This window comes from Meleagris gallopavo, chromosome 5, assembly GCF_000146605.3.
Source record: "Meleagris gallopavo isolate NT-WF06-2002-E0010 breed Aviagen turkey brand Nicholas breeding stock chromosome 5, Turkey_5.1, whole genome shotgun sequence".
NCBI lineage: Eukaryota > Metazoa > Chordata > Aves > Galliformes > Phasianidae > Meleagris > Meleagris gallopavo.
Genome location: NC_015015.2, coordinates 41249443 through 41264432, shown reverse-complemented (window position 1 = coordinate 41264432; position 14990 = coordinate 41249443). Strand labels below are relative to the sequence as shown.

Here is a 14990-nt window from a genome sequence, read left to right as displayed (position 1 = left end):
GCAGGCAGCCTCAGCCGCGCTGCTCGGGGGTCCTTGAGGGGGTATTGGAAGGGAAGGCAGGGAGTAAGCTGGTCCGCGAGCTGCAGACCTAGCCGGGAGATGCCCTCGATAGCTATAATCGGAGCCGCGCACTCCGCCAACATGGCGATATTTCGTGTTCTGCCGGCGCTGAGCCCGCCTCTCACCCCTTCCCATTCTATTCATCTCCCTCCCCCTTGCGAACTTTTAGGTGGGCAACAGCAGCACGGGATAAATATAGCACAGAATGAAAGAAAGTCTAGCCCTCAGGGAAGAGACAGAGCTCCTTCAGTATTCGGTCTGGTTTTCATGCTCAGCCAGGAAAGCTTTAAAACCGCTGGGAAACCACCTTTTGCCCCAAAGCACTACCAACGCCCCCTTACTAATCCCTTCTGCAGCACTTCGTGTGTGTATATCGAGTTATCTGGGCTTGTTTTGGGGTAACCCAGTTCCCTAGTAGGTTCTTACCTTGTCCTGACAAGCCCAGGTAGGAGAGTGTTTAACACTGAGAAGCACTCGTGCAATAGGATGCAGCCGTCAAGGTAGGACGTGGGTGTGAAGTGAGGATTCCCGAATTCCTCCATTAGCAAAGAAAAGGCATAGTATAGCTTTGGCTGCGAGTTACTTAAAGAGAGAGGGGCTGGGGAGGTATGGAGGAGAGCTGATCAATGCCATGTGTCCAGGAAACAGAAAAGGCGAATGAAATGCTTTGGGGTGTGCTTCCCCCTCACCCCCAGCTGCGCGCTGCCTCGCGATTTCAGCTCAGCCGTACTTTCAGGAGCTGATTCACTCGCCATTGTCTCCGCACCTCCCTCGCCCTTCTCTAGGGGAGGGCTGACTCACTCCCAGCTTCAGAGGCGTTCCGAGCAGGCGGGTCGCAGGTCAGCCTGACCCGCCTGTCCCCCGGGTCTGTGTCCTGCAGAGGAGAGGGAGAGCATCGAGTATTACAGCCCTCAGCCGAGCCGTGCTGTCTGCTCGGAGAAGGACTTGTGCCCTCACCTACGTGGACGCGGGGAGGAAGTATGAAAGGGGAGAGCAGGTAGCCTGGCATTCCGTAGGGAGCTTGACGAGGGGAAAAAAAAAAAAAGCTGAGGGGGGGACATCGCCTCCTCTCCTAGCTTCGCAGAGAGAAATTGCTGTCTCGGGGCTCCGCGCCCCTGTGATGGAACCCCCACGCTCCGAGCCCCTCCGCAGGGCTCGGCCACCCGCACAGAGTGGGGCTGGCGCGGCTCGGAGCCGCGGGGCCAGCCGCCGTCCCCGGCCAAGAGACGGAGCAGTTCTGAAGTCAATCTCTGCCTGCGGCTCCCAGCTGGTCCCGAGAGATGAAAGGAGCAGAAGCCCCGCAGGATCCAAAGGCGAACGAACAACCTTTTTTAAAAAGGTTGTCCTGGGTCCTCTTTGACTTTTCAAGACCTGTCTTCTTTTGTTGGATTTTTTAAAAGCTCTGCATACTTTTATAGCACTTATATGTGCATGATTTATGGCTCTTTCCTGAAGCTGATGGAAAACCGGTGCATTTTCTCCTGAACGTTTCCTCATCCTCTCTTCACCCATCCCCAGTATTATCAACCTGTCGCTACCCCAGGCAGAGATTTGGCAGAGCGCGCCTCTGTCGATCAGGGCCATTTCTGCCCCCTGATACCCTCCCTCTCCCTTCCCCCTGCCACGGAGCAAAGTGGAAGCACGAAAACTCCAGTAAGGCTGCGGGCTGCTGTCCTGCCCCGGAGCTCACAGGGGTTGGGTGGGGTTCCACCTCCAGCCCACGCTTCACATCAAAGAAAGATATTCAGGACACCCTTTGGTCATATCAAGATCGTGTCAATCCAGAAGAGACTTTAGCCATTACCTGCTTATGCGGATGTCTCTGGTAATCACCCAAAGCCCACCGGGTCCGGCCGGTTGCAAGGGGGAAAGTGGTAGAACAGCTGGGCTCCGGCATCGTATTGTTTTAAGGATCACCACCAAGGTCTCTGTTTTCCATAGCTGCCGATGAACACCATCGCCCAAGGTTTCTTTCAAGGAAAGGAGGAAGGAAATATACTTCCCAAGCCTCTGTCCAGCCGGTCTTTTTACTCTGAAACCACCGATGACCGAGGAACCCCCTCCGCAACGTTAAACGCCCGTAATTTCCCTCTGCTTCCCCCCGGCGGCTCCGGCGCACCGCCACCGCGCGATCTTATCGCCGCGTGATCATTATTCACCGGTGACAAGCGGAGATGCGGAGCTCCTAAGTGAGGGTGACAGATTTCAAACGTGGTGCTGCGGCGTGCTCAGCCTCAAGACATATTCTTCCTCAAACTTTGCCTAGCAAGCAAGTCGGCGTCTTAACTCTTTGGATCCCTGCTTGTTGCACGGGCACGGCTTACTTGCTGGGGGACTCTTCATTACATGTCCTTTTCTGTTCTTGAATTGAAACAAATCAGAACCGCCAACTCTGGGGAGCAGTTGGAGAGCTGAATACTTCTGTGGTTAGGGACTGGAAAAATCCTCCCGGCAAAGCAGTTCCTGGGGGACTCACCTGCAGTCCCTTCGTCGCCAGGTTTGGTATGCAAAGCATCGCATGCATCGTATGGAATTCACACAGAATTGCATTTTCCTCAGCTTGTTGTGGCTAAAAGTACGTATCTGAAAGCGCTATTTCACTCAGGCTTTCAGCTCCGTCCCCTCTACAGGTTATCAATAACAGCAGAGCAAATGAGAAGAAGAGTTTATTTCCATAGGGGATAAAAATAAATAAATAAATAAATAAATAAAACAAGCCTTTTTGACACATGCACTTCGTAGCCAAAGGAAATATTTACCACTAGCAAAACTTGCATACCAGAACATGTTTCCTTGAAGCACAGGAGAGCCTTAAAATGAGAGAAAACAACAATAAGAAGGAGAAAATAAAATAAAATAAAAATTAAAAAACGTGCAATTCAAAGCTGTAATGAAGTGCATGAAAGCTCTCCAAAGTCAGTGCCATCAGCTCAGCAGAGCCTGATGTCAAGACAACTTGGTTGTAGCACTGTAACATGAAGAAATAGGGAGTATACGAGGAAATCTGCAAAGTCCTTTAAGTTTCTAATATTCGTTTATTTATGCTTTCTCTAAGTTGTGATGTTTGCTACCCTTCCTTGCTTCCCCTTTCCACCCCCTCTTCAAAAAAAAAGAAACAAAAAAACCTCCACCCCTCTTCAAAAAAAAAAACAAAAAAACAAAAAAAACAACAACCCAACTACAAAACATCATTTACACATCATATACGTAACGGGTGACCCGAGGGCTGACCCCGCTCAGACCCGAGTGAGGTTCTCCGGCCGGCGGGCGGTGCCGCCCAGGTGCACTGCGAGCTCTGCGGGCTGCACGTCCCGCGGCGCGGCCCAGGTGGCAGCAGAGCACAACGCTCGGCGTGAAGCCGCAGCTGGGAAAATTTTCCCCCATTTTCTGCCTTCGGCACGCTCTATTTAAACTGCTCCCTCCGCCCCCTTCCCTCAATTATTAATCTTAGTTATAGTCTGGTTGTTTGGGCTTCATTTTTTTTTCATCCCTGTTGTAACTGTATGAAACATTTATTTATTTATTACCAAACTGCTTTGCAGGGTTGAAAGGCTGTAAACTGAAAGAAATATGTAGCATTTTCTTTAAATTTTCTTTGATTATACAAGATAGCTAGCCTGGAGTGATGGCCTACTGATCCATAACGCAACCTCACTTTTTGCATTATGTGAAATAGGGTAGCATTTAAAAAGATTATGAAAAAGTGTCTTCTTTATAAATGTCCTTTTTTTTTTTCTTTTCCTTCTTTATTTATTTATTTATTTTTCCTCTCAGATATAACACTAAAATAAATGTTGCTGCTTGTAAGACAAAAAGTAGAAGTAACTGGAAACAATTCTACGACTGGGAGGCTGGTCTAAAATACACTGAATATGCTTTCTGTTTTTATCAGTAATAGTGTATTTTGTATCAGGCTTTAAATTCATGCAGCTGACAGAAGGAAAAAAATGTGGTGTGAATTCTTCATCAATTTTTTGCAAAATCAATTATTTTAAAAAATGTTTGAGGAAGCAGAGAGCAGAAGAAACAGAGGTCGGGGTGGGGGCAAGGAGAGGAGAAGTTGCCTTTAGAATGGCAGAGCAACAAGTTATTTAGATTTTGTAGTCTGTCTTGAATTCTAAACAAGTTGAAGGGTTGAATATGTTCTTTTCCATCTTAAGAAACACACGAAGAACTTTGACTAGATCTACGGTGAACTGAAGAACACCTCTCCTCCAACGGGTTTTTTCTGAACTCCCACATCTGTGGTGGGATTAAGATGAAAATATCAAATGGGTTCTGAAGCAGACTTTGGAATATTTTGTGATATAACTTAAATGGTAGATTTCTACCATTTTGAAATATAGGGATTAGAACCTGATTTAAAATAAAATTGATAATGAAACAAAAATATACCATTAGACTATTCCCCTTCTCATCTCTTCCTTCCCACCTCCTTTCCCTTTAGCCCAATGTTACCTTCTGTTATTTCCATATCGTTAGGTATAACCTTGTAACACTGTCTGTAATGCCTTGGGATGTCACACTTCATAGATTTAACCTACTGGAGGCATATCCTTCTTGTCTCCAAGGGATTTCTGCATTTAGCTTTTGACAGTATCATGACAAACTATTTCTAATGGCCGCCTTTGGCCACTCTTCTCTCCCTTGTTCCAGGACACAGGGATCTGAACATTTAGTAGATTCTTAAAATTCCTGGTCTTAAATAATTAATCTTTAATACTGAGCAAGAAGATTCAAGGCATTCTGTTTGCAATTTCTTTGTCAAGTTGATGGGCGTAAGGACATAAGCTGGTCAAAATCTGATGAAAATAATTCTTTTTTTCTTTGGTGGTTGCGGTAGTGATTTATTATTATTATTATTGGTGTTTTTTTGTTGGTGGTGGTGTTTTTTTTTTCTCTTCTCTGTTAAACACTTTAGAGAGTCAAATCAAGTTTTGTTCAAAATTGTTCCACCCAGATGCCATCTGATGGCAGGCATATTGGAAGATAATAGATGAGTAGGCAGGACTGAAATACAAAATTATTATATTTAATTATATTTGAAAAGATGAAAAAAAATTTTTGTTGCACTTTTGTAACCAAAGAAAACCATGACTAATCACACTGCATATTGTACCATCTAATTTTAAATAAAAATTCTGTAGGAAAGAAAAAATTCTACTAATAACTCACTGATAGAACATCTTAATTTTCATGCTGTAAACATTTGCACAAATATGGATTAATCCAGATAACCATTAATTGTGTTTGATGAAACTGGAATAATTTGAATGGCTAAATCACAATGGACATAAGAAGCACATTCTTATGCATTATTTCTTTTTATTTCTCCTTATTTGCTTTTAATGTATGCAACATACAAAGAAAAAATAGAAAGACAAGAAAAGGAACTGGCTGAAATCAACACAGTCAAAAAAAATTACTTATAATAGGTCTGGCTACTTATTATGCTGATAAGAGTAAAAAGCATAAGTAAAATCTTGTGAATAGCATTGAAGTGGTCCAGGCATGCTATTTCTTTATCAAATTCTAGGCAAAATCATGAAGGTCCTTTTCATTATCATTGCCAGCTTTTAAAATAATTATTTTTTTTCTCTGGTTCTGTCACTGGCATTTACTTTTTAGGAAAAATAGCGGATGCTTTTGTCAGCAGTACTCTAGTTGCACTATATAGAACTAAAAACTCACCTTGGTGGCACTGCATTCATTAAATTTGCTGTTATGCATTCATCCATCTTCTTTCATTTTAAGTGAAAAAAGCTAGAAGGCAGACTATCAATCTGCTCTAGAAAAAGCATCACTTTCTGATTTCAAGGCTATCTGCCCTGTCTCCCAAAGGACATCAAGATCTCACACTTTCTAAAATTTTAGTGAATAAAGAAACAGATTCATTTGTACTTTTTTACCCACAGGTCCAGCAAGCAAAAATCATTCTTTCACTCCATCTCTGTTAAGTCTACTTCTGTAAGTTTTTGTATTTTCAAGGGGATTGTTGCAGTTATTGCAGAGTCTCTCTGAATGATCCGAGAGTTTTCTTTCAGCTCAATAAACATGATAGAACTGTTAATAAAATTATGAGTATTTATAGAAGTTGGGAGGGAGAAAATAATTTTAAAGCAGTTTTATATAAAAAAATTATAATATAGACCCCCAAGCCTCATACCATGGTTTTTATAGCTGTTTTTATTGATTTCCATGAAGCATCTCATGAAAGACTAGCAAACCATTTCTATAACATTTAAAAAATCCTGTAGCTCTACCTGCTAAACCTTGTTAACCATCTTTCAATTCCAGTACAAGTTAATTACATGCAATAGGATACAAAGAAGAATGTAGATTTTCTATTGCGTTTTATTGACTTTTACTTTTTCTGGACTAATCCCTTGATTACTATAAGGGGGTAATGCCACTTTGTGAAGCTGTTTCTAATCCTTTCTGTTTATTTTAGAACATCCACTGAAAAAGCAATAGGTGAAAAAGAAAATTGTTTTCAATTAAGTAAAGAGGAAGGTATAAAGACACTACCCTGACAATTAAGCTTGACACAAATGAACAATGTGCATTTGTGGCTTGGAAAACCAACAGTATCCTGGGCTGCATTAATAAAGGGGTGGCAATAGGGAGAGAGAGGGGACTGTCCCCCACTGCTCTGCCCTCGTGTGGCCCCATCTAGAATTATCTGTCAAGGCCCGGGGCACAAGAAGGCCATGGAGCTGTTGGAGTGGGTCCAGAGAAGGGCTTCGAAGATTCTCAGAGGACTGAAGTGCCTCACCTGTGATGACAGGCTGAGGGAGTTGTGATTGTTCAGCTTGGAGAAGAAAAGGTTCTGGGGAATCCTCATTGCAGCCTACAATACTTAAAGGAAGTTAATAATCAGGAAGGAGACAGAATTTTTATATGGTCTGATCGTGATAGGAGGAGGAATGGTTTTAAACTAAAAGATATGAGATTTAGATTAGATGTTAGGAGGAAATTTTTTTCTTAGAGGATGATGAGGCACAAGAATAGGTTGCCCAGAGAAACTGTGGAATGTCCCATCCCTGGAGGTGTTCAAGGATGGGTGGGACCCCAGGCACTGTGATCTAGTGGATGGCAACCGTGCCAATGGCAGGCGGATTGGAACTAGATAACCTTTACAATCCTTTCCAACCCAAGCCATTCCACAGTTTTACGGTTCTGTGAGTCTATGATTCTGTGATCAAGGGTCAAGAATAAGAGGTTACATAGTTATACCTCCAAGCTCAAAAATGAATGAATAAGAGACTTTACATTCTGCTCTGCCAGAAGATCCCCTTGAGAGCAGAAAAGCATTTCACCATGGTACAGAATGATCACCTGAAAGAAAAGAGGAACCAAAAAACAGCCAAACACGTATGGGCAGAATGATCAGGCAGATCGCATCTGTTTTGAATCCTGACAAATTAGCAGTAAGCTTTCAGGTTTTTGAAGGGATTTTGAGGCAGTGAAAATATCTTACGAAACCATTTGTTTTTCTCTTCAGCAGTGCAAAGCACCCACATCACAGGTCTGTGGACTGAGGGGGATAGAAAGGTTGTCACAGCAGTCAACAACTCTTCATCAGTTTTGACGCATAGAGAACCAGCTTCAAATTTTTTTTTTGTTGTTGTTCTAAACTTATTCTTAACATTAATGAAAGGGATATTATGCTACTTAAATGCTCTTTATAAATAGAAGGGCATTGCCTTTTAGACTTAGGAGGAAACTTGGTAGTTGCAAAAGGATCAGTGATAAGATCTGCTGAACCGGTGGAAGGTTCAGCAATCATTTGATTAACCGTTGCCTGCTGGCAGAGAAATAGATGTGTTTTAGTGAGGGCTGCCTGCTATGTGAAATACAGCAGAAATACACTGCTGACAGGTAGAAAGCTACTTACTAAATTGATGCTGTGACGAATATTTAGTCACTGATACCAAATGATTTTTTTCCTAATTATATTCCCATGTTGCACCAAAACTGAGTAAGGCTCTAGATTAATTTCACTAACAGGATTCTTAAGGAACCTGTCTTTTACCTTGTGTAAAAAAATACAGAATGGTATCAAGATTGAAAATTTAGGGTGAGTTTAATTTAGGAAAGAGTAGCTGTTAGGAAATACTACTTCTCTTGTTTTGTTTTGTTGTTTTTATTTTACTTTTATTTTATTTTGCAGTCTTTGCATTTCTCAAGACCTTGAATATTCCCTGGAGAATGAACTAAATCAGCTTCACATATACTACTCAGCTTGTGAGACAGGTTGATCATATTGTAAAGATAAAACAGCTTTATGCAAAGGTAGCACATGGGAAGGCTTTTGTGGATCATATAATATATTTTTTTCAACTATCTTGCTGAATTTATTGTTGTTTCAGTCTGCATCTTTATCACCTTTGACTCAACTGGAGCCTTCCCCAAATCACAATGTTTTTTTTCCTCTGTTAATGTTTCTTGTCTGTTGGTGACAAATTTCACTTCAAATAAGCCAAAAGCTTATTTAGTTAAACACTCCACATATACAATGTGCTTGGTAGAGTAGTTATTAAGGAGAGTCAGGAATATACCCCAAGGATAAATGGAACTTTTTACTTGTGTCATAAAATGATCTTTCTTTCTGTGCCTCAGGCAAAAATAATGCTAAAAAGTTGAACTATTCTTTTGGTAGGGTTAGAGAAGGCAATGAAATCTCCCTGAAGAAAATTAAGCAGTCTGAGTGTATAATAGTTTATTGGTGACTTATAGTAGGCCCCAAAAAAATGAGTTAGGAAGAGTTTTCAGGAATTGACTCCTCCATTTAATTTCTTAAGCATATGCGTGGTTGTCAGTATTCACTCAGCAGAGGGAAAGATTTCTACAAGCTTAGAGCCAGGCTGGATTTTCACTATAGGAACATCTTTGGAGCTTTCTTCATGCATTTGTTTGACATAATCAGACTAAATCACTTTTGAAAAGCTTATTCCATTGTCATCATTCTTGGTATCTGACTTGCTGGCTATCAGATATTGTTATTGTCTGTCTTAATATCTCTGTGATTACTGTTTTATTACTGGATTTATTGTCAGGTAGCCACTAAAGCAGGATGGCTCCACTAGAAGGATAAACTGGAAGGTCAGGGTGACTCCAGGCAGAGGCAGTTCCCTCACCCAGGCCCACAGTGGGATGCAGAGTGGGCTGAGCAGGGTGCTTGAGAGAGACAATACTGGAGACAAATCTGGAGATAGGCCTGTGTACAGGATCTATTCAGAAGACAGGACTAGAGATCTGCATACCTCTAGCAGTGCTCAGGACTGGGAATCAGCCTTGAGATAACACAGCCTCTCCTCTGGAGCCAAGGGTTGGTTGGGAACTCACTTTTCTCAGTCTTCCTCATTATGGTACATGAAGTTGAATAGTCTTACAGAGGTAATGCAGCATTATCATTTTGATTGACTGCATTATGACTTTCCTTATAATTGGTAATGATTTGACAGAGCCAATTTCTAGAGTAAAAAGATTACTTGGGGAGGTGGATATTTTAACCATCCCTGTTCGATCAGCAACTTCAAATAATCAAAACTTTCAAAAATGTGCAAGTCCTCAAACTAAAAAAAAAAAATCAAGCAAACATGCTCTAAGATGGCATAAGAAAATACTGAACTGCATTTGCGTCACATGATGTCAGAACTAAGGAGTGCATTGTAGTGTATGAGCACTATTCAAGATTAACAGGTGATATTATTAATCCATTTGACAGCTTCTGTGACATCTGTTCTTGGAGACATAGGAGCATATAGTTTGGGAATAGTTCCTCTGTAGTTGTTCTGGAACTGTGGGCATGAAATTGCCTCCTATGGATTGGATTAATATTATAAACTTGGTTACTTATGTAAATCTATATATCTGAGAGAAAAGTGGCCAAAACATGGCTCCTGTTTTTGACTATCAAGTCTCCTCAATCAGATTACCTTCACTGTATAACTTTCTGTGAAATGAATCAAAGAATTTTAACAGGTATGCCAGCACTCTACTGCCTGGTCATAGCATTACTTAACACGTCAAAGAAATGTGAAAAACCGGCTGGTCAACCATTCAAATTACATATCTTGATTAAAAAGTTACAGATTAAGAATTGTAAGTCAGGAAAACTGATGATCTTTTTCTAATTGAATGCTCAGTAAGTCACCTTGTATTCAATAGTACATTAAAGAAATTCTCTTTTGTTTCTTGCTATTTTTCTAAATGATATTTTATGAAGGATGCACATACTAATCCACAGATATACACCACTGGGTGATTAAGACTCATTAAATGCATTGATTTGTCTTTCTTCTTTTTGTTTCTTATCAGTCATTAGTGAGGCACAGTGACTTGCCTCCAAATTTTTCATCTGTTTTCATCTATATTCCTCATATTTTATCATGAACAAAGAGTAGTCCTATGTCATGAAGGCTCATCAAAGTCATTATTATATTTCACTCATTTGCATTGAACTGTCTATCATCTGTTAGCATTTTGAACACTTGTATATCTTTCTGCACTTGTATTCATTCTTCCTTATTATTTATTCTTCCCCAACCATATATTACTGGTTACTGCTTTCCACTTTCTGCTTTTTTTGTTGTTGTTTTGTTTTGTTTTTAAATTATCACCTGTGTTTGCAAACCAGCAGTTCAACTCAGATGTGTCAGCATTGCTTTCTTCCCCATTTAGTAAGCATATTAATACTCAGTGTTTATATTTTAAACAGTCGTGTTTATCTGAGTCCAATGTGCTAAAATAAAGAAGGATAAATTTCAAGATCATGCAGCTGTCATATCTCACATCTGTCTACACAGCTTTTTAGTATATCTTTTATGTTCTGGATACTGTCCTGAACATAAAATTCAAAAAGGTAAAAATTTACTATTTTTAAGTAATTTCTTTTCTAAAATCATCAGCAGATAATGAGTAGATTGCAGGTGAGGAGTAAGTAAGGACTGTTACTGTTGGATTTCGTACTTTCCTGTTTTTGTTATGTATAATGTTTTATTTATTTTAAATTATTTCCTTGTTTTCTCCTCCTCATCTGTCATTTTATGCTTTTCTTTGAGATTCTTGTACTTCCATAAGACTGTTTCATCATCTATCACATCTTATTTTTAAATCTTATAGCAAGTCTGTCTTTTCTTATATATGCTATACTTGACAAAATTAAATCCCAAAAGCTGATATGCAGCTTAGACAAATAATTTGAATTTTAAAGACCTTCTTAGAAATAAATAAATAGATGTCAAAATCATTAATTATGCACTATACCAACATTGTATTCTTTATCTATAAAATGAGACAAATAAGCATACAGCACTGTATTCGTTATCTCTAAAATGGGACAAATAAGCATAATTTCCTCACAAGGAAATCATTCTTATGTGTAACTGAAAGTTATCAAACAGAAGTTTTCTGTAGGATGATAACATATTATACACTTTATTTTTAAGATGGTTTAGTAGAAAAGTAAATGTGCATGGGTTTGTTTGCTTTTGCTTTTTACAGAGATTAATACAGATCTAAATGTGGTGTCATTACATCATGCTGGCTGATTTCAGAGATCTAGGAACTTTATTTACTAAAGTTGAGGTCAATAAAGCACTATTTAGTATTTAGTAATTCTTTAAACTAGAACTAGTAGTAGGTGACAAGAAATATTCTGAGACTCAGTTTGCTTTCATATCTACCTGCAGTTCATTAAAACAGAAACTTCTGATGATGCATGCAAACTGTTAAATAGCATATGAGCAGATTCCACCACACCACAAATGTGGAAATAAAATATCAAACAGCTTCATTAGTCTACTTTACTTTTCTCTGGCTTAATTTCAATACAATTTGTAAATGGTGGAAATCCTTTGTATTTCTATGTACTCTGTGTAATGAAATTAAGCAAAAAAATTTTAACAGGTATTTTAAGAGCGGTAATACAAGCATCTGAGTGGTCAATGTAGCATTGCTAGAATATGCTCAATTTCACTTTAGAATGTTTATGTTAAACTAGTTATGTTAAACTTCTTCTAACTGAGAAAAAACATTATGTAATTAAACACTTGATAATGCATCATAATAGATAATTGTCTCCAATGCTAATTATAAATTTGAGTTTTCTAATTTTCTATATTGAATTTTCAGTTACTGAACCCTAATAATGATCTGATTAATTTTTTTTCATTGCACCTACTTGCAAATGAGGATTAAATGGCATATTAACTTTTCTCTTTCAGAATGGATTTGGCTCCTTAGCTCTTTAAAGGAATGAAATAAATTCTCTTCTTTTCAATTGTTTTGATGGTTACCAGTTTCTTGTCAACTACAACATCACCTATGCATACTTCTCAGTTGCCTCTGTCTCATTTTCTATCCCAAATAATAAAATGCATCAACTGTTATCAGTAATGTCATTCATTCTCAAAAAATAAAAGAGAAAAAGTACTTCTACAAGATTACTTAGCAGCTATCTAAATTTGAATGATTAAGGAATTCTATTTCTATTCTATTTCCTGATCTTCATCTGCATATATGATAAGGCTTTGGAGAAACTTCTGAACTTCCAGTAGAAACAGCTAATCACAATATGGAAATGGAACATATTTATGATATTTTCCAGGTAGCCTACAAAAATCTAATTTCTAGCTGCAGCAGTCAGGAGGAGGTCCTTTATTCTTGTCCCTGCGGGCCATAGATGGAACTTTATCTCTGACTTTCCATGTCGTCATCTTCTCTCTTGCCCTGTGGCAAACCCTCACTTATTCATCCAGCCATTTCATAGGCTGCTTCTTCATGCCATTTAATTGCCCATTCCAATGTTGTCACAAATTCAGACTTTTTGACTGTCTCTTCTTTAGTGCAATTTAATTACTTTTGCTAGCTTTAACCTCTTTTCTGCCAATGGATTGACTGCTCAATTTGTGCCACACTTATAATTTCCTCTCCCTGCATTGCCACCAGGGTTTTTTTAACCAAATACAGCACATGTGCCTATTGGAGTCTTCATGCTCAGTTCTGTATAGTAATGGCAAGTGAAAGCAAAAGACCTATTTCAGTTTATTTAGCTGACAGCATAGTGTAGGGTGACTGCCTGCTTGACTGAATATTTCTACAGCCTTTCCACCTAACAGTAAGAAGTTGCTCAAACTCCATGAGTTTTGGCCTCTTTTGTTCCTGCCACACTCCTGCCAGGGAATTTTATGAGAGAACCAGGCCTGAAACAGCTATATTCTAAACAGAGATTGATCAGGAAGCAGAATATGGCTTCATTTGTGCCCATGTGGCACAGCTCCTGCTGCCACAGAGAGTGTTCACATACCAGACTGGGGAAGAACTTTTTAGTGGAATGGGCCCATTTTAGGACACACATCCCAACCATGATACAATAGAACAAACCAACCACTCTTTGGTGTTAAATAAAAGTCAAGGTTATTTGCTTTATTTCCTTTTTTAATGTTGTATTTTGTGAAAATAATGTCTTTGGCATAGATAGGCATCTTCATTCATATATAGTATAGTGTGTAAGTGTGTGTATGCAAAAAGAAATGTATTAACATGGTTAGGGATCTGCGTATATTGGAAAAATTTTTAAGCCAAATTCAACATTCTTATAACTTGTTTACAATGTGTGTATTTTGGATTAAGCAGGTTGCAGCTTTCAAATAACAGATCAGATAATTCCACTCCCACCCTTCACTCTGCCAATTTTCTTTCAGACTCAAACCATAAAAATGACGTCACTCTGATTGCCTTCTTGTTTTCCTCATTTCTAATTTAAGATCAGTAGTTATTATTACCTCAATTAATGATATCATATCTTAAAACATGGAAGGCTTTATAAATAATACAAAAAAAAAAATTACTGAGAAGGCTAAAACTGTGCTCTCTCCCATTCTGCATTTCTATAAAGTAGACAAAAGTTGTCCTCATTGATTTCATTCTCAGTTTCAGATATGCCTGTTACCTGTTGATGTCCTTTAGCTTTCATATCTCAGAAAAAGTTTTACGCTGAAAGCAACTGTATTATGTTCTAGCCTTCATAAAAACGTGCAGATGAATGCAACACAATATTTTTGGCATTGATAAGAAGAAGTTGCTGCTGTGATCCTAGATGATCAAGTGACAGTCTGATTTCTTGTGTATTTACTGGAAGTTTATGTACACTTCTGAAAGTTTGTAATAATATTCAGGTTCAGCATCATTTTTCAAAACTATTTTTGACTTTCAGCTGAAGACTTAATAAAATTTTAAAAATGTGAATGTGTGAAATATGTTTTATACACAAATAGAGAAATGTAGTGATGTCACTTCAATATGTATTTACACAATATAGAATAATGGCTTAAGAGAACATTTTTTGGCCTATTTAGTGTATAAAATGCATTTCATAAAGCATTCCAATAGCACTTTCACAGTATTTAGGGAAATGAACTATTTACTACTAAGTCTGTTTAAACGAATTTCCTGTGTATATTTATCTTAGAGACTCATGCTGTTTGAGAGGAATTTTCAGCAATTATTGTTTAACTTCCTAAATAATGTTCTTTTAAATTCTGATGGAAAAAATAAAAAATAAAAAAATAAATAAAAAAGCCTGGAAAGTCATCAGCAAGGCTTTAATTTAATTTCATTACTTAATTAAAGATAAACAGAATTTTAAGACCATTCAGACTCAAAAACCAAAATGCAGCAAAGCCAAAGAGAAAGAAGTATATTAAAAGGAAATTCAGTAAGTCAGAAATCTAAAGATTTGTGAAACATAGCTCTGATGGGCAGAGGTATTAAGAAGTGTGTGATCAGTATGTTTGGCTTGGCTGAGATAAATGTCTTTGACATAGTTATTCCAAAATGTGCTGTGACTGAAATAATTTATTTTCCTTGGTGGGAAATTAACATGAATCAGAAGTGGGAAAGTACAATATATTCAGGATAGTGTG

At 38.6% G+C, this 14990-nt stretch overlaps 1 protein-coding gene and 1 long non-coding RNA gene across 2 annotated transcripts in view; one reads left to right on the top strand and one right to left on the bottom strand.

The window, feature by feature from the left end:
• Positions 1-2002, bottom strand: part of FLRT2 (fibronectin leucine rich transmembrane protein 2) — a 56259-nt gene extending 54257 nt beyond the window's left edge. Inside the window, exon 1 of the mRNA XM_010711795.3 lies at positions 1865-2002. The gene's annotated coding sequence lies outside the window, so the exon portion shown is untranslated. The remainder of the gene's footprint in view (positions 1-1864) is intronic.
• The window catches only part of LOC116216688, a 3416-nt gene extending 644 nt beyond the window's left edge, over positions 1-2772 (top strand). Inside the window, exon 2 of the long non-coding RNA XR_004159957.1 lies at positions 2002-2772. This is a non-coding gene — a long non-coding RNA (uncharacterized LOC116216688). The remainder of the gene's footprint in view (positions 1-2001) is intronic.
• Positions 2773-14990: the final 12218 nt, after the last annotated feature.